At 42.8% G+C, this 19,387-nt stretch overlaps 1 long non-coding RNA gene across 1 annotated transcript in view; it reads right to left on the minus strand.

Annotated features, from left to right (window-relative positions):
• The window catches only part of LOC110339546, a 46,163-nt gene extending 40,554 nt beyond the window's left edge, over window positions 1-5,609 (minus strand). The window contains exon 1 of the long non-coding RNA XR_005869867.1: window positions 4,803-5,609. This is a non-coding gene — a long non-coding RNA (uncharacterized LOC110339546). The remainder of the gene's footprint in view (window positions 1-4,802) is intronic.
• Between the last annotated feature and the right edge of the window lie 13,778 nt (window positions 5,610-19,387).

The raw sequence follows: 19,387 nt of genomic DNA on the forward strand, positions 1-19,387 counted from the left end.
TCCAGTACTATATATATTTTATAGTGAGTTGCTGGAGAGTCACTATCTGAAAGTCTTTCATTAACTAACCTGAAAAAGGTCTGCCAAGTTCATTTAGCCTAGCTCCTGCCTCAGCCTGCTGCAGACTCTAGGGATCCATTAGCATAATCCAACAGAAAGAAAAAGATATGCACCAAGAAAATATGTGTCTTGCTACACGCTTGACAGCTACATTCTTTTCCTAGGGCTACCCCACTGGAAGTAGAAGAAGATGCCAAGCATAATGTAAGGGAAGTTAGGGGATAAAAACAGCCCTAGGGATATATAATAAAGTTGACTAACACATGAATAAATAAAGCAAGAAAAAAAATAGAAGAATCCCATTCAAAGAGCTTCAGTCATCCCCACCTAGCCAACAAACGTGACTCAGTCAGCTTATCCCAGTCCAGTAGCTGACAGATGAAGGGAAAGATGAAGGACTTAGAGCTACTTTCCCATTTCTAATTGTTCTTAATCCACACTCCCTAGATGGCTTAATCTGTAACAGGCTGAAATGGTGGCCTAGCACAATGCTGAGTTAATTATGCTATTTAAGTTGCCAAGGACAGAAGTAAATTAAGCACCTCAAGTAATAAGGGTTAGGTGTTCAGGTGCCTAGCATCATATTATGGCATCTCTTTCCCCACCCATTCACCTCCACCTTACCCTTCCTTAGCCTTCCATCTAGTTGGCCTAATCTCTCCATATAGCTCAGATCAAATTCCAGGGAAAGTCTGTTTGTCCGTGTGATCACGTGACACTCATTAGCAGAGTCTCTCATGAAAGCTTTTCACTGTCCTACAAACTGGTGTTCCTTAGGTCAGGTGTCAACTACAGTCCAAACAGCAAATGCCCTGTATACAAGCTACAGGTTAGTCCAAGGGGCTGTGGACCCAGGCAGACTTATTATGTATGTCATGATTTATTACAAAGTGTCTCACACACACACACAAAGACTAATCACTGAAAGATAAATGGATTGTGAGAGCTCTCCTATTCAGTGGATAAATCTACTCATAGAGTCATAATTTAATGGCATCCTGGGAGATGGTGGAAATTTCAGCGATGGTACCTAACCGGAAGAAACAGGTCACTGGAAATTTATCTTTGTCAGTTGCATCTTGTCCTGACTTCCTCTCTGGCCCTCTATGTTTCCTGGTGACCATAGGGGAGCGACTTTGATCTGCCACACATTGTTGCCACCACAATGTTCTGCCTCTCGACAGGCCCACGACAATGGAGCAAACAATCATGTACCGAGTCCCCTGAACTGTGAGACGAAAGGAGCCCTTTCCTCCCCTCCATTGTCCTCTGAACATTTGTTACAGCAGGAAGTCATCTAATGCAGGGTCTCAGACACACGTCTGTCAAACCACTGTCAAACACCTAGGAGGAAATAGAAGAATCTCTATGGGAGCAGGGCTCATGAACCTGTCACCAAAGCAGTTACCAGGAGCCACACCGTTTGGAGAACTAATAGTTGACTTACTGCCCTTCTGTGGCCATGTGAAACTCCTAATCGTTTCTCATGGAGAACCCATAATTTTCATTTTCTTCAGGGACTAAAAAATTCTGTAGCTATTCCTATAAAGTTCTTCCTGTTGTATAGTAAAGAGCAAAAGGAGTTTGATAAAGATCAAGTAAATTTAGACCCAAACATTCTTCGGAGATCATCTCTCCTCTCATCTGACAAATAAAAAAAATGGAGGTCAAGGAAAGGATAATGGGCTAAATCAGGATCCCACAGTGAGTCCTGGCAATGTTCGCCTAGAACAGATTCCCTCTATGCCGAGTCCAGACTTCTCATTTCTCCATGTGGCATGCATCCTCTTAGCCAGGAATGTCTGGCAATGGTCTATTTTGCCAGGAGTTTTGGTAAAGTGCTTAGAAATCTCATAAAATGCAAGCTGATATAAAAGGACAAATTCAATCCTTTTCTTCTTCCATCTTTCAATGTTTTTTCCCTTCTGACTTCCTCAAAGTAAATCTCCATTAGTAATCCCAGTATATAGGACAAAGGCTAAGTAGAGGAATGGAAAGCAATGGGATCTCTAAGGAAAATCAATTGGTAATCACTGTAAGAATCACAACACTTTTACTCCCAAGCCCACAATTTCACTTCTATATACAGTTGTATATATGTATACATATGCATGTCTAAGACTATACATTGTGATGTTGCTTATGATAGCAACAGATTGGAACCAATCTAAAACATCCATAACACAAAACTGATTTTTTTAAAAAATAGATTGTATCCTGCTCACGCAACAAAATATAATATAGCTTTGGAAAAAAAACTAAGTTAATCTATGTTCACTGGTCTGAGACAGTTTCTGACAAACTACTTGATGAAAAAGCAGGATGCAGAAGAAAAGACAATATGCATCTATTTGTGTGGAAAATGATATATAATTGTATCCTATAATTATATATGTATATATATATACATACAAAGAGAAAGGGAGTATTTGTATATGTACAGAATTTGCCTAAAAGGAAATACCAAAAAAAAGGCTAGCCTAAGGAATAAGAATATGAGAGATTTTTATTCCATGCCCTATTGTTCTCACAAAGTTTATATTATATGCTATATTCTCTTTTCGAAATTAATTGAGAGATTGGGACAATGGTTCTGTATATAAAGTATATGCTGCTCATGCATGAGGACCTGAGTTTGGATCCCCGGCATAAATGTAAAAGCCCCATTCGATAGCATCCATTTATGTATGTAGGGAGCAGCGCTAGGGGGACAGAGAAGAGTGCATCTCCAGGGCTGCTGGACAGCCAATTCAGTCAAAATAGGAAGCTCCAGGTTCTGTGAGAGATGCTGTCTCAAAACGCAAGGCAGAGAGAGATAGAAGAAAGAAAACTGACGTCAGTATCTGGTGCATGCACTTGTGTGTCCGTGTGTGTGTGTGTGTGTGTGTGTCCGTGTGTGTGTGTGTGTGTGCGCGCGCGCGCATGCTCGCGCGCGCACGCATGCACGTGTGCACATACAGGGAGAGGAGAGGAAGGTTGGCTTATTGAATGGGTAATGAAAAGAGGACCAGTCCAGTGGCTGCCAGTATCATGTCATGGCTATAGTTAGGAAGGAACACTTCTATTCCCAAGTGTTCTGTATATTATATAGAACTTACCAACAAAGTAAATTAAATGTAGTCTGATCAGAATTTTAAAAAAACTAATTCTATCTCTTCCTTGTCCTGCTCTTGTACAAAGAAAAGAATCCGAGAGGCTTTTGAGCCTGTATAATCCATTGCTTGGTTCATCACTGGCACAGCTGTGCAAGACAGTGGAGAAAATGAGAAACATTCCCAAACCTTCCTTCGGAGCACTGTCCTCAGGTGGAGGAGAAGGAAGAGGAGCCCTCCCAATGCCAGCCCCCCATTCCCTTGGGAAGACTGACTCTTCGCTGCCGCACAGACACGGAATAACTCGCCTTCTTGCCCCCTCCTCTTATGTTCTGTGCCTACGCAACCCCCATATAGTAGGGCAAGGGTAGCTACAGATGCTTTGACACTCCTTTCCTTGGGAGACAGCAGTTGTGTGGTTACTTTCTGGGTTGCCATGTGATAGGTTTGGCCACAGAAGTGGGACAGAGTTGGAACAATGCCAACTCTGTGCCTAGTCTTTTCAAAGAACTGGTCAAATTCTGAGTGTGGCACTGTGTATATCCCAATGGTCCTTCTAGAGAGAACCTGTGGAGGGGTCCTACAGAAAGAAGATGGGTCCAAAAATCTATGTCCCGTTATGTAAGATACAATTCACATGAGCGAACCCATCAATGGATCACTCCAGACCACTAAGTCACTCTGGTTAAACTGTGCATCTGAGCACTGGCTCAAAATTCTGACCCACAAACTAATGGCATATAATTAAAAGGTAATTATGCTAACACTGCATTTGACGGTTGTATGCCATGCAACAATTGATAGCCTCCATACCACAGTATCAAATACTAAACACCTTGGCACCTCCAAACTTGACTCAAAATTCAATCTAAATTACCCCAGAGTAACAATAGAGCTATGACGAGTGGCCATGGCTTCTGGGAGGAAGGTAAGGTACAAGTTAGGACAGCAGAATTCCTCCAGCACTGTTTCTCATGCTGCCAGATAGAAAGTCCCCACTGACAAAGCCAAGGTCACCCCTTGCCTGAAAGACTTCAGGGCTCATGGCCAAGGATCCTAGCGTTTGCTAGCCCACATGAGACCACCAATCCTCAAGTATCTTCTGGCTGGCCCCAACACTACTCCAACTCTCTACCCATGTCCACCAAGTACACCATATCCACTGGCACCATGCCAGTCATCTCAAAGGCTCTCACTAGGTTGTCCTAGAAGGAAGGGTGACATCCAGACCCCGTAGCACAACCCTTGCCCTCTGAAGCTGGGCTTACAAGAGCCACGTCTTAGAAAGAGAGATTCCTGGATTAACTTCCTCAGCCCACAACGACTGGCAGTTGCCACCCACTCCAGCCCTTGTGCCTGTTCTCACCCACCCACCGGGTTGCCAAGGCCTGAGGGAGGCGGCAATGGCAGAAATCATAATTAGGGATTTCATTATATACTTCAGCTCCTTGAGAATGCATTCTCCCTTGTAATATGCAAATCTATTGTTTGACTTTGAAACATCCCACTAACTTTCAAGCATGCTGTTGGAAAGCCATCAGCTGCAAAAGGTACAAGAATACCTGGTCTGAATTAAAGGCATGGCCTTGAGATGCACAAAGGGACATTTTGGGGGTGGGGGCTAGTAAGAACAGAAGATTCAAAACTCACCATGAAGGAGGACAGTGAGGTCATCAAACACAGTTCAGTCAGGGCCAGGCTGTGCCAAGACAAGCTGTGCAGAGAAACTTCAAGTGGGGAAAAGGAGAAATGCAAAGAGGCTCCCCAAGCCTCCAGAACCCTCAGTTTCAAGAGAGGGGATTCTATTGCCTAGGCCTTCACCATTGTCAGTATAGATAGAAAAAAAAAAGAGGCAAGCTGACCGCATGAATACAATGACAGATGTGTGCTTCTAGACACCACGGGGAAGGCAGATGTTGTTTGGAGGGGTGGCTTTCTCCTCAAACGATAAAGGAAGAAACTGAAGGACTTTCTGCAATCATCTCAGTCATTTTTATAATCTCTCACTTCGGATCAGATATTTACAGTCAGATTACTGCTGTGGTATTCTTGGTTCGGGCGTGTGCAGCCAGACCAAGCGAGGGCAGAAGAGATAGACAGGAAGGACCCAGCCACCCAGGTCACCTGTGTGGTTGCTCAAATCAGTCCGGTCTCACTAAGAATCCCACAAAGCTCTCCATTCCTTCTGCCTTATTCACCTGACCCTTTTCAGGTCCTTTTTTCCTTTCTTCATTACCCCAAGGGAACAACCTAGCCACACTGGTTTTCTTTGCATGCAAAATGTAACTGTTCCTTTTTCTTCTTTCAGATAAAGGCAGGCTCCGGGAGAGGAAGGGGAAAAAAAAAAAAAAGCTCCTGGCTTCTTCAAATTAGCTCTGAAATAAAAGTCACTGCCAGATGTTATATAAAAGGTGACGTAATCCTAAAGCACTTCATTACATATGCAGCTCGGCTCTTCAGCCCAGGGGGAGTTTATTACATTTTGTCGATTCCATTTTCTATACCCACATCATTTTTACATAATTTTTCCTGCCTGACAGGCAGCTTCACATTTTCACAGCGACCCATCAAGATAGCGTTACAAGAGCGCAGGGAACCAGGTTAGCAGTTTACAAATAACGGTGCTAACGAGTCAGATTCGTCCCAGAGATACAAATCAGGGGTAAATGGTCCATCCATGCGTGAGAGAAGCACATCTATTTTAGAATAATAGAGAAGAAACAGAGCACGTTTCAGCCAGCACTGTGTTCGTTCAGAGCATGTACTAAATCTATTGCGAAAGTGGGGAAATGGAGATGTACCCATCTAAAGTTATTCTTGCCTTTTTCTTCGTTTTCCTAATGAATTCCCGGCTCGAAGCAAAATAAGTCGCCATAGAACATGCATTTAGATCGGAGTTACTGCCTTTTCGAATTCGCACAAAATGTAGAAGAGGACACGCCATTTGTGCCCAGTGAGATATCTAGCTACTGAGATGCTTCAAGTGCAAACACTGAGAGACACTTCCTCCCACACTCCAGGTGCTAAGCATCCTCCTCCCCCTCCTTCCTGGGCACTCGCGGCTGCGCTGCCCTCTAATGGCGACATTTGGCAGTGCAGGCTGGATCCTTGTCCTCGAGAACTAAGAATTGCACTAGGCATCTGCAGGAAGCCAAATATGGTCAGCCCTTAGTTCTGGTGAACTTACTGATTCCTAGATAAGAAGGTTCCTGGAACTCCCACCCCAAGAAGTCATACTTACCTGGAACCAAAGAGATGGCGTTGGGGGTAGAGGCACTCGCCACCAAGGCTGGTGATATGAGTTCCACGCCTTGGACCCACATTGTAGAAGAAGAAAATCAAGTCCCACAAATTGTCCTCTAATCCCTACTTTGGGGCTGAGATGCACACACCTGCAGGCACACAATGAACAAATGTAAAATGTAATAAATTTTTTTAAGATCGAGTTTACCCAAGGTTTCATCTTTGTAAGTTTCAATTATAAAGAAAAACTTGTTCAAATGAACCTTATTGTTTTTCCACAGTTATTACAAGCAGAATAATGGGCACTTTTATTCTTTTATAAGAGTAGGATTCAAATGTGGGACACAGGGAGATGTGAAGACTTTGGGGAGCAATTTCACCCAGCTGTTCCCCCGACTGAGGGAACAGAAAAATTAACAATCACTCCCCAAAAATAAAATCTATCTAAGCTCAGACTCTGTCTCTGATGTCAGCACACTCCTTATTTCTACATTTTATTTCATAAATTTAATAATTCTTCTCTTGGGCCTGAAGAGATGATGGCGCAGAGGTTAAGAGCACTGGCTGCTCTTCCAGAGGACCCAGGTTCAATTCCCAGCACCCATATGGCAGATCACAACTGTCTAAAACTCAGCTCCAGGGGATCTGACATCCTCACACAGACATTCATGTAGACAAAACACCAATGTACATAAGACAAAAAAATTAAAGGATTTTTATTTTAATTTAGGTCTATATGACAAGGTTTCTATTTTTATTTTATGTGCACGGGTAGTTTTTTTTTCCTGTGTATCACTTGTGGGCCTAGAACCAGAACAGACCAGAAAAGGGTGTTGGGTTCCCTGGAAGTGGAGCTGCAGATGGTTGTGGTGCTGGGAATTGAACCTTAGTCTTCCAGAACAGCAAACAATGCTCAAAACTTCTAAGCCATCAATCCAGTCCCTCATTTTGGTTGTTTTATTGTATGTAAAGGGGATGGGTAGTGTATGTAAGCGCAGTTTCCTGGGGAGGCCAGAAAGGCGCATTAAACCCCTGAAGTTGGCATTACATATGGTTAGGATCCATCTCACACAAGTTCTGGGAGCCAAACTCGGGTCCTCTGCAAGAGCAGTGTGCACTCTTAACTGCTGCATCACCTCTTGGGGCTCAAGAATTCTTCTTAAAGCAACTTTACATCATATCAAAGTTACTTGTGCACATAGTATATAAGCCATTCTACAAATCCTATTCCCGCACACACTGTCCAAGCAATCCCATTTCCTCTTTACCCTTGTAACTCTAAGATGCTTGAGTTGCTACTTCCTGACTTCCCAGCTTCAGCATTATATACTTTACACCATGAAAGACAACTTCATATGTGCGTGTTCACATGTGCACACACAGTCCCACCACATAAATTTATGTCCCAATTTTGCTAAGAACAATCATCAATGTGTATGGGATTATGAATACTAAATCCTTCACAACTCCACCTTGTTTTGTGTCATGCTCAACTCCCCTGGTCTAGATAAGCTGTTAGTCTCCATGCAGTTTTAGAAAAGAAGGAAAGAAGGGAGGGAGGGAAGGAAAGAGGGAGAGAGGAAGGAAGGTAAGAAGGAAGGAAGGGAGGGAGGAAGGAAGGGAGGGAGGAAGGGAGGGAGGGAGGGAGGGAGGGAGGGAGGGAGGGAGGGAGGGAGGGAGGGAGGAAGGAAGGAAAAGAAAAACTCATGAGCCCCATAGAGCCCTTTTCGTACTCCTCTCCCCCAAGTCCGGGTCTTCCCAGCTTTCTACACATAACCTAACAACTTCACACCTGTAGGCTCACAGTAATTCCCCTGGATGTCTGAAATTTAAAAAAGAAAATAGTTTCCCACAGCTCTCCACAAACCAAGTGAGTTGACAATAGAACTAGTGTTTGATCAGCTGCATTTACCAAAAGCTGCCTTACCTAAACCTAAAAAAACTAACACCATGACACACAGCCCTTACCTCACCCATCATCATAAAAAAAAAAGTAGAGGAGTGTTAGATCTCAGTGGAGCTAGTGAGAGATCACTGACTCAGGTCTGACAGATGGGGAGCCTGCATAAGACATAACTAGACTCCCCTGATATAGGTGACAGTGGTGTGTCTGGGACAATATATGAGGCCACTGGCAGGGGTCCAACATCTAACACTAATTTACAAACTGACTTAGTGGAGCCCATTTTATATGGAAATACCTTGCTCAGCCTAGACACAGGGGTGTGGAGGGTGAGGTGCTTTGGCCCTGCCTCAACGAGATAATGGGACAGACTTTCTAGGGGAGGCCTTACCCTCTCCAAGGAACAGACAGGTGAGGTGAGAGGAAAGTAGGAGGAGCAGAAAGAGAGGAGGGAGGGGAACTTGGATTGGAACATAAAAAAAAACAAATTAATAAAAATGCAAAGGAAATAAGCCAAGCTAAGGCCAGGCATTCATAAGAATGTCTCCATATGTTTATTTTAGGAACTGAATGGGGAGCCTCCAAAGAGTCAAAAAAGAACCAACTACATGTATTTATTGCACTAATTTTCTAGGGCTGCCATGTCAAGCATATGACATATTTGATGGCTTAAGTCACCCAGGATTTATGGTTCACAGTTGTGGTGATTAAAAATTCTGAGGTTCAGAAACCATCAATCCCCACTATCTCTGAAGGCTACTCCTCATCCATTCCTAGTCTCCCATTTCCCAGCAATCCCTGGAGTTCCTTGGCTTATCAACTGATACATGACTTGTGTGTGTGTGTGTGTGTGTGTGTGTGTGTGTGTGTGTTCACACATCCCTCTTGTCTCTGTGCGAACTCTTGCTATTATGATGCATGCCACCTTGAGATGATGGCTAACTCTCCTTCTATATAACCTCATTTCAATCTGTCTCAAACACATCTGCAAAGCCCTATTTCCAATAAGGCCACATTCCCCCGTTCCTAAGTTGGGACTTGAACACATCTTTGAGGGAGGGAGACATAATTTAGCCCACAGCATTTACTCTCACTTATTCATCCACAGCTCCACCGAGCTGTCTGAGTCCGCTTTGCTATTCAAATGTTTTCTGCTTTCTCTCAGGTTTTGTCTTCTGTGTAAGTTCACTCTTAGTTGACTCTTTGTTTTGTGGACCACAGCCCACATCCTTTCAGGTTTTAATGGAAAAACAAGACTCACTAGTCCCTCTCTAGTCTCATTAGCTGTACAGGACCATGTGTCAGTCCCACGCCAAACATTAGAGGCAGGAACATCCTAAACTACTTAAGGAGTTCAGGTTCAGCCTTGGTTCAAGGGTCCTGCGAGGAGCAGATTTTTGTCTCTACAGAGAAGTACGTGAACTTTTTCTCACTCTGGGATCGATAAGGAAAAGAACACAGAGGAACAGCAGAAATATGTTCCAATATACATTGTGACTTCTGGTGCTTTTATGGGAATTGGTTGGTAATGTCTGAGGGCTAAACACACCACTTTAATAATAGTTTCCTATTCTAAAATATTAGAGGAGAAGACATTATCCCAAATATAATGTGCATATAGGTAGGAGGAAATGGCCTCTTTTTGAAGCCCCATGGTTCCAAACAGTATGATCTTTGGTTTTGGTTTAATCAAACTAGGCAAATAATTGCCACACTGGTGATGAGCAATGCTCTGCTCCTGAGATGCCACAAGAAGCTTCCTTCAAATGGTTTCCACACCACAGCTGGATTGTCCAACATTACCTAATCATACATGGGAGGAGTTTAAGACAAAGGCTTAAAGACATAAGACTCAAGACCACAAAATGGAAAAGAAAAAAACAAGAGTAGATGAGGGAAGGCAGAGTCAAGAGGAGGCTTGAAAGAGAAGAAGAAGGGAAAGAGAATAAAACAGAATGGGAATAAAAGAATGAAGAAAGGAGGGGAAAGTGGAGAATATAGAAATGCACTAAATGGGGCAGGTGAAGCCAGGCGTTGGTGGTGCACGCCTTTAATCCCAGCACTCAGGAGGCAGAGGCAGGCGGATCTCGGATCTCTGTGAGTTCGAGACCAGCCTGGTCTACAAAGTGAGTTCCAGGATAGGCTCCAAGACAATACAGAGAAACCCTGTCTCGAAAAACCAAAAAAAATAAATAAATAAATATAAATAAATAAATAAATAAATAAATGTGGCAGGTGGGCCTGCCTGAGCCTGTGTCCCTCTCTAGAAGGTTCCTCTGGCCTCAACTTCCTCTGACCTAACATGTCTCTTGAGTCTCATTTCTAACACACTCCTCCATTGCAGCTGTGAAGTGAGCTCCAGCCAGTCAGCTAACCCACACACAGTTGGAGACCATTCAGGAGAGGCATCAACAGCACACAGAAGAGTCTGCAGCCTCCTGAGTCCAGGAGCTCTCACAGAGGTAACTCGGGCTTCAAGATAGCTACCCCACTCTTCTCAGCCATTAGTAGGCAGCGGCTGCCTCACTATCCCTGCCAGAGTCTGGAAAGGCTATTACCTACCTCATGGGTTTAGTGAAGCAAATAGAAGTTTGATTTCTTTTCAGATAAAAGAGATGATGCAAATGAGAATTTTATCTTGCATGGAGGAGTGACAAAGTAGGAGAATGAATCCTACTTGATTACAATCTTCCATCATTCTGATTTTATAATTACTGAATAGAATCAATCAGCTTTCAATTGTTACCTTGGTAAAAGATTAAAACATCATTACTTGTCCTACATATTTCACACTTTAGCAAATTTTAATAAACTGAATGCATGAGAAATTGTTATATTATCTTTCATGGTATTGGGATGCTAATGGCATTCCTATTGATTTTAATTCACATTTGCTGGTCAAAACGAGTCAGATTCCAGCGAGGCATGGCACCTATAATCCACACTAACAAATGAAGGCTGCTAAACATTGAAATAGCCTGAATGAAATCATTAATCAGAAATATCATAAAATGATTGCCAAAAAACTAGGGAGGATTTAATCCTCATAATGAACATCTTTTAGGACATATTGTTTCATCCGTAACTTTTGCACATTGGTGATTTCTCTAATAAAATATTTTTAAGTAAGTAAGTAAAACAGTCCTCAGAAGACAAAACTTGGAGCATGTAGGTATCAACGGAGAGGCTCACGGGCTGTAAAAGTGAAAGTGACCCCTGAGGAGCACAGAGTATACACATTCTTCCTTCAGACCAGCATCTGACTCAGTGGAAAAGTGCTTTCCTAGCATGCCGCCTGAGGCCCTGGGTTCAAGGCCCAGCACTACCAAAAAATTATCTGTGCCAAAAAAGTATGTGCAGACTAATCAGATAATGCACTATTATTAAGAGTGGAGGTTTTATAGTTAGATATCCTGTAATTTTCATGTAACTTGATGACGACTTTTTGCCTTGGTCTTCCATAAGACAGAGGTATAATAAACACAGTGCTAGTCCCGGGAAGAAATGTGGCCATGCTTCAGTATAGTCCAGGCAAACTTTATCTCCATGGCTAAAAACAACGTTAAAGTTCATACCTGTGAAGATTGATTTTTTTTTTATTCACCCAAATTCTTTGCTCTTATTTCTTTGCATTCTTCTTTTCTCTAGCTAGTACATCAGCTTTCGTTTTTACGGTTTTGTTTTGTGTTACGGGAATTGAATCCCAGACCCAAGCACTCTAGGTAAACACTCTATCACTGAGCTACATACTCAGCCCTCTAGCTAGTAAATGGGCCCACACTTCCTAGGGGTCTAATGGAGTCTGGGAGGTCTGGTCTCTGGAGTTCAAATATGCAATAGCTAAGGAGCGAGGGTGATGGGCAGGCTGTTAAATGCTCCGTCATGTGATCCTTTTCCCCCATAGCCTGTCCCGAATAGACCCATAAAACCATGATAAATCTCCCCTGTGGGAGTCAGCTTCTTGTAAAGGTGGGAAAGGCTTCAAGGATGTATCCAATAAAATATAGATGACCCTGAAAAAAGACTCAAGACTCGGGATCCCAGTTTTACAAGAGCAAGTGTTGCAGAGAGGACAGTGTGTGGGGCTGAACTGTTTGGACAGGAGCCAGGAATGGATAGACTAGGAATCCAAGGGGACACCAGTGGAACTTGCAGTATAAAATAAACCCTCCAAAAGGCTCCTTTTTTAGATTCACTGGCCTTCTTTTTTATTTGGGCAGAACCTCAGGAAACAAGTTCTCCATAGTAGCCTTCATGTTCTAGTTAAATTCTGCTGTCTTTTAAAGTAGCTTTTTGTTTATTTACTTAGCATTTTATATATATTGTGAACTTGCCTGAGTTTAGGTGCATCATATGCATACAGGAGCCCACAGAGGCCAAAAGGGTCACCAGATTCCCTGCAACTGGAGTAAAGGTAGTCGACAGCCACTATGTGGGTGCTGGGAGCAAAACTGAGGTCCTCTGCAAGATCAGTAAACACCCTGAACTGACGAGCCACTGTTTAAGCCCCTTAATCATCTTTTTGTTAACCCATATATTCCTATAAGGCTATCTGAAAATTTAAAACAATACAATATTGGGTTGCTTGTTTTATCGGTTTTTTTGTTTTTTGTTTTGTTTTGTTTTTTTTTGTTTTTGTTTTTTGGTTTAAGGAGACAGGGTTTCTCTGTATTGTTTGTATTGTTTTGGAGGCTTATCCGTCCAGCCCGGCCTTGAACTCACAGAGATCTGCCTGCCTCTGCCTCCCGAGAGCTGGGATTAAAGGTGTGTGCCACCACCGCCTGGCTTAGTTGTTGTTTTTTAATTATGTGTATATGCATGTGTCTGTGTGTGAATTTGTGCTTGTCCATGTAGTGCCTGCAGATGCCAGAAGTAGGTGTCAGGCCCCTGGAGCTGGGGTTATTGGCAGTTCTGAGCTGTCCCATGTGGGTGCTAAGAATTGAACCCTGGTCCTCTGGTCCACTTGTAGGTGGAGTTTTCCTGTCCCAGCAACCATTTCCCAAATAACCAACACTGAGGCTTCATATTACGTACAAAGTCTCAGTGGATAGCTCAGGCTTGTTACTAGCTAACTCTTTTTTTTTTTTTTTTTTTGGTTGTATGAGACAGGGTTTCTCTGTATTGTTTCGGAGGCTATCGGTCCAGCCCGGCCTCGAATTCACAGAGATCCGCCCGCCTCTGCCTCCCGAGTGCTGGGATTAAAGGCGTGCGCCACCAACGCCCGGCACTAGCTAACTCTTACACTTAAATTAACCCATGGTTTTTTTTTATCTGTGCTTTACCCTGCGGCTTGGAACATTTTCTCAGCATGGCATGCTCATCTTGCTCTCTCTGCGTCTGCTGGTCACTCCTCTGACTCCACCCTTCTTCATCCCAGAATCTTCAGTTTGATCTCCCTGCTTATACTTCCTGCCTGGCTATAGGCCAATCGGTGTTTTATTAAACCAAATCTTTACAGTGTACAAAGGGATTATTCCACAACACACACTCTTGAGCACTGGGCCACTTCTCCAGCCATAGGTGTTCGTGGTTTTCATTTTTCATTTTGTTTTGTTTCGTTTTTAAATCACAGCACTAGATCAGGCAGCCTTTGTATCCAACTTGGGAAAAGCATCATCAAAGCACCGTGCTTTCACCACCAGTAGTAACAACAGCACTGGTTTACATTGTTCACTGTGATCCAGGCATCGTGCTAATACTTCATTTATATCAGCGTACTTAACCTTCCCAACAGTTGATGGAACAGGGTCTATTGGTCCTAAAGGAACTGAAATCAAAAGGAAATAATTCAGCCAGACATAATGCCAGCGAGACCAAGGAAAGAGGACAGAGCATTTGAAGTGAGATTGAAATGTATAGTGAGTTTGAGGCTAACCAGGGCCACAGAGTGAGGTCCTATCTCAAGAGTCTAGAAAAGAGAGATAGCTGATCTAGCCAAGATGACAAAATTGCTAGTGAAGGGGCTAGTGAGATGGTAGGTGCTTGCCATGAAGCTTGATGACCTCAGCTCAGTCTCCAACTCCTACATGTGTTCTCTGACGAAGCATGTATGTGCCTGCATGCATATGCAAATACAATAAATAAATGCTTTTATTTTAATTAGTGAAATTATAGTTCATTCTTTAAGTAACTATACATTTTTAAAACCACAATTTTTAAAATCTGGACTAAAGAAAAAAAAGAGGTAAAGTTATGTTAAATATACCCTTGTGAGTATACCGAGGTACAGATGCTATGAAAGCCAATTGCGAGCAAACACAATGCATGGAAAGCTTCACGGCAAGGACTGGGGACAGGTTTTGTTTTTCAAAGATAGCCACAAGGCCTCCCGTTGTACACACCCTCCATGCAGTTTTCACTCTGCTCACATCAACATATGCATGTTTGCCTTCCCTTTCTTGAATCTGGGGTGAATTCTGACATCTCCAGGAAGTGACACCATGTCCTTCCAACACTGGTTAATAGAGAGCTCATAGCTTCTGTCTGGTCCCCACAGGATGCTGATCTTGGACCCAGATACTATGCTATGGGAAAACCCAACTACCAAGAGTTCCAACTCATGTCCTCCACTGAGGTTCAGCCAATAGTGAGCCATAAACCTGCAGACACAGACATGAAGGAGCCTTTGGATGTTTCTAGGCTCACCACCAACATTCAAGACTTCCCAGCTAGGATTCCAGATATCATGGAGCAGAGAGAAGACAGACACACTGTGCTGTCTGCATCCTCTCCAGATTGCTGACTGACATATTCACGGATGTGACGCGATGACTGCTGATTTACAGTAAGAGTGAGTCTATTCAGCAGTAGCACCTGGACAGAGTTCAACAAGCATCATTGGTATTTGCAGATCGAACACCAAAGCATGGGAACACAAAATTGCAGGTAGCCTAGAAAGTCATATTCATCTTTTCGAAACTGAATGCTTGGGCTTCACCCTGGCATGGAAACAGAGAGGAAGGTACTAGGAATTAGAGAATTTTATCACCATGTCAGTTGAGTCTTGGTCATGTTCTTGGCCTCCATCTTATATGTAAAATGAACTTAATGGCTACTGTAGTTTGGCTTAGTTTGGGGGCTGGGTTTTTTGTTTTGTTTTACTCTTTGGAGGTCCACCACCCAGCTCCCTAATAAATACACAGAAACTTATTCTTACTTATGAATGCTCAGCCTTGGCTTGTTTCTAACCAGTTTTTCTGACTTAAATTATCCCATTTCTCTTTAACTATGTTTTGCCTCTGGGCTTTTTACCTTTCTTTATTCCATATATCTTTCTTTCCTTCTTACTCCGTGGCTGGCTGAGTAGCTGAGTGGCTGGCCCCTGGGGTCCTCCTCTCCTCCTTTTCTTGCTCCTCAATCTCTTCCCTAGATTTCTCCCCCTATTTATTCTCTCTGTCTGTCAGCCCCACCTACTTCTCTCTCCTGCCTAGCTATTGACCATCCAACTCTTTATTAGACCAATCAGGTGTTTTAGGCAGGCAAAGTAACACAGCCTCACAGAGTTAAACAAATGCAACATAAAAGAATGCAACACATCTTTGCATCATTAAGCAAATATTCCACAGCATAAACAAATACAATGCCTCTTAAACTAATATTCCACAATAGGCCATCTTCCTGAATTCTTATTTTTAAAAAATCAGTTCTATAAAAAAAAGAGTTGGTTGCTGGGTGGTGGTGACGCATTTCTTTAACCCCAGTACTCAGGAGGCAGAGACAGGTGAATCTCGAGTCGGGGGCCAGCCTGGTCTACCGAATTCCAGGACATCCAGAACTACACAGAGACACCCAGAAAAAAAATAAGGACAGGGCAGAGCAGAGCAGAAAAGGTCAAAGTCTAAAGCCTTTATTTTGATCTTATTTTGCCAACGGCAACAGTTTTCTAGGACTATGTAACAAAGAGCCATATGTTGAGTGCTTAAGCACAAAAATATATCATCTCATAGGTCTAGAGACTACACGACCAAAATGGAAGGCTGGTGGGCTTGGTGCACTTGGGTGTCTATGAGGAAGAAGCTGCCCTGGGCCTTTCTCTTCTAGTGGCTTGTCAGCCATATTTGGCCTTCTTAAGCTAGTAGACTCATCACCCATGACTCTGCCTTAATAGCTTCATGGTGTTCTCTCTGGTGTTTGCTGTGTCCAAATTTCCCTCTGTTATGAGAACAATCAGTCATATGGACTGGAACTCATGCTAATGACCTCATTTTAACTTGATTATGTTTATAAAGACCCTAACTCAAAATAACAGCAGAATCTGAGGTCCTGCAGATTAGAACTTCCTCCTAAGAATTTAGGAAGGATACTATTCAATCCATGACATTAATGACGGTGATGATCTGCAATGCGTAGTGAGGTCACTTAGGGACAGCAGAGCATAAATACAGTGAATAACAACTTACTTGATATGTACAAAAATGTGCAAAACCCTTCTTTTGAAGATCCAGACTAAGGGACTCTGGCTGAATTGCTTTATGAACCTGGTGTTCAGGCCAGATTTGTAAATCCTGGAAGGAAATCCAAGCCAGTTCTGAAGTTTCTGATGAGCTTCAGAGACTGAATGGACCAGGCAGAATTTCACTAGGAATTTAGGTTTATTGAGTCTAATTTGAAACTTAATGCAAATTCATGGGACATAAACTCCTTACAAATTGAATAGAACCCAATACAAAGGGCTCCTCAGCCACCTGGAATATACGCAGTGAAGGCTGGAATTTTCCCATCTCAGAAACAGGGGAGCAGGAAGGGGCCAGGCTGGCAAGGTCTCACTCTCACCACCGTGGCAGTGTAGTACATTTGCACCTCATGAATTATTTCAAACAGTAAAGTACATAGAGTAATAATGGGAACCGTTTAAAGCAATACGAGTCTCCTTATATAAAAATGTGTCAAAACTTGCACATTTTCAAGATGGGTAAGACAAGAGACTTGCGAACTATGTTTTTATTGAAATGTCAGAAAGCATGATGGCTAATCTTTACTGTCAACTTGACTGGATTAGAATCACCATGGAAACATACTTTTGAATGTGTCTATGACGTGTTTCAGAAAGGTTTGACTGAGCAGGGAATACCTACCCTGAATAGATGGGTAGCACCAGCTCATGTGCCTGGAGAGGGGGCAGCCTTTGGATGAAAGAAAAAGGGAATGAGAGCTGAGCACCAGTATTTCTCTCTCTCTCTCTCTCTCTCTCTCTCTCTCTCTCTCTCTCTCTCTCTCTCTCTCTCTCTCCCTCCCTCCCTCCCTCCCTCCCCCCTACTCCTTCTCTTCTTCCTCCTCCTTCTCCCTCCTCCCTCCCTCTCCCTCTCCTTCTCCCTCCTCCTGACTATTATGAAACCAATATGACCAGTCCCATCACTCTCTTCCTGCCCTGCCTTCTCCATCATGGTGGGCTGTATACTCTCAAACCTTAAGTTGAAATAAACACTTCCAAGTTGTTTCTTGTCAGGTATTTGGTCCCAGAAACTGGAACAATAACTAATAAAGAATATATCAGTGTGACAAGTTAGCAGAAGTATCTGCCACCTTTAATCTACAGAAGACACTGTGGTATGTATAAGCTTAACTTTGGCTATGGTGCTCAGTGGACATCTCATCTTCAATTTTTCTATTGTTAAGAATTAAAATCTTGGAGGAATGGGGGGCTGGGGAAGAGGGGAGGGAAAGGGAACTGAGAGTAACATGTGTAAAACGTTAAATAAAATATATTTTAAAAAAGAATTAAAATATTTTGATTAGTCTATAGCAGTGTCACCCAGATGTGCCCACATAAGTAACAGTTATACTGCCAAGAAACAACACTGGAAAAGCAACAGCTGGGAACTGTAAGTCAGATGTGTTTAAGACATTTAAGGAAGGCTGAAATTATCAGCCTGGTTAGACTAGGAGTGAGCACATGTCAGACATGTGAAGGTGACAGCCAATGAGATGTCTCAGCAGGTGAAAGCATTTGCTGCCATGACTGGTGACCTGAGTTTAATTCCTTTCAATTCCTGGGACCCATAAGGTAAAAGGAGAGAACCAACTCCCACCAGTTGTCCTCCAACTCCCACATGCAATATCACACACACACACACACACACACACACACACACACACACACACAAATAAATGCAAGTTTTAAGATGGTTTAAGAGATAAGGAAAAGTTTAAGTAAACTGGCCACAGTTGGCAGGGTTGGCCCTTTAGGACTGCATTCCCCAGGCTGGACTGATGTCTCAGGGTGAGGAGCACTTGTGGCAGAAGCACAAAGACAGAGCTCAGATTGCAGCATCCACACGACAAGCCAACGCCTGCACTCCTCTAACTCTAGCACCGACAGGGACACATGGGCACATACACTTCACACACGTGAACATACACCTCATACACATACATACACACCAAAAAATAAGAGAAGGAATATATTCCCCTCTTTACATTTATTCCTATGGGAAAATTAACTTGCTCTCCATTCATCAAATAAACTTGAAATTGTGAAAGAATGTATCTTTTGAATTAGAAGTCACTGCCCGGTGGCTTAACTTTATTGAAATATGATTTACATACCATCAGATTCCTTGCTTCTAAGAGTACAATTCAACAGCTTTTGGTAAACATTGAAATGTGCAACCAGCTATGCATAATCTAATTTTAGAGCATCTTTATTACCTCAGTAACATCTTCTATGTTCATTTACAATTAGTGCGGCATCCCCTCCTTGCCTACATAACCACGAGTCTTCTTTTGGTCTCCTTGAGTTGCTTTTTCTAAACATCTAAGTGAGCCTACAAGACACTGTCATACGTTTGCATTTCCTTCCTTTTTATTCCTGAATATCCATCCACTATATGGATCTTGTAGCCATTTCTAGGCTGCAGTTTAGATGGTCCGGCCACATATCCAGTCCTTACTACATGTGCCAGATGTGAATATAAATGTATGTCATAGACTGTACCCAAATACAATCAGTATGCACCCTATTTTCCTCTTCTCACACCCATACTGGCCCTGTCACTCATCTTGTCCAATAGGATAAATTGGCAATGTTCTAAGATTTCGAAGCTCAGGGCTTAAGAAAATTGACAGCTTTTCCTTCCCTTGTTAGGGAACC

The sequence above is a fragment of the Mesocricetus auratus genome, unplaced genomic scaffold (assembly GCF_017639785.1).
Source record: "Mesocricetus auratus isolate SY011 unplaced genomic scaffold, BCM_Maur_2.0 Super-Scaffold_100020, whole genome shotgun sequence".
NCBI classification, from domain to species: Eukaryota; Metazoa; Chordata; class Mammalia; order Rodentia; family Cricetidae; genus Mesocricetus; species Mesocricetus auratus.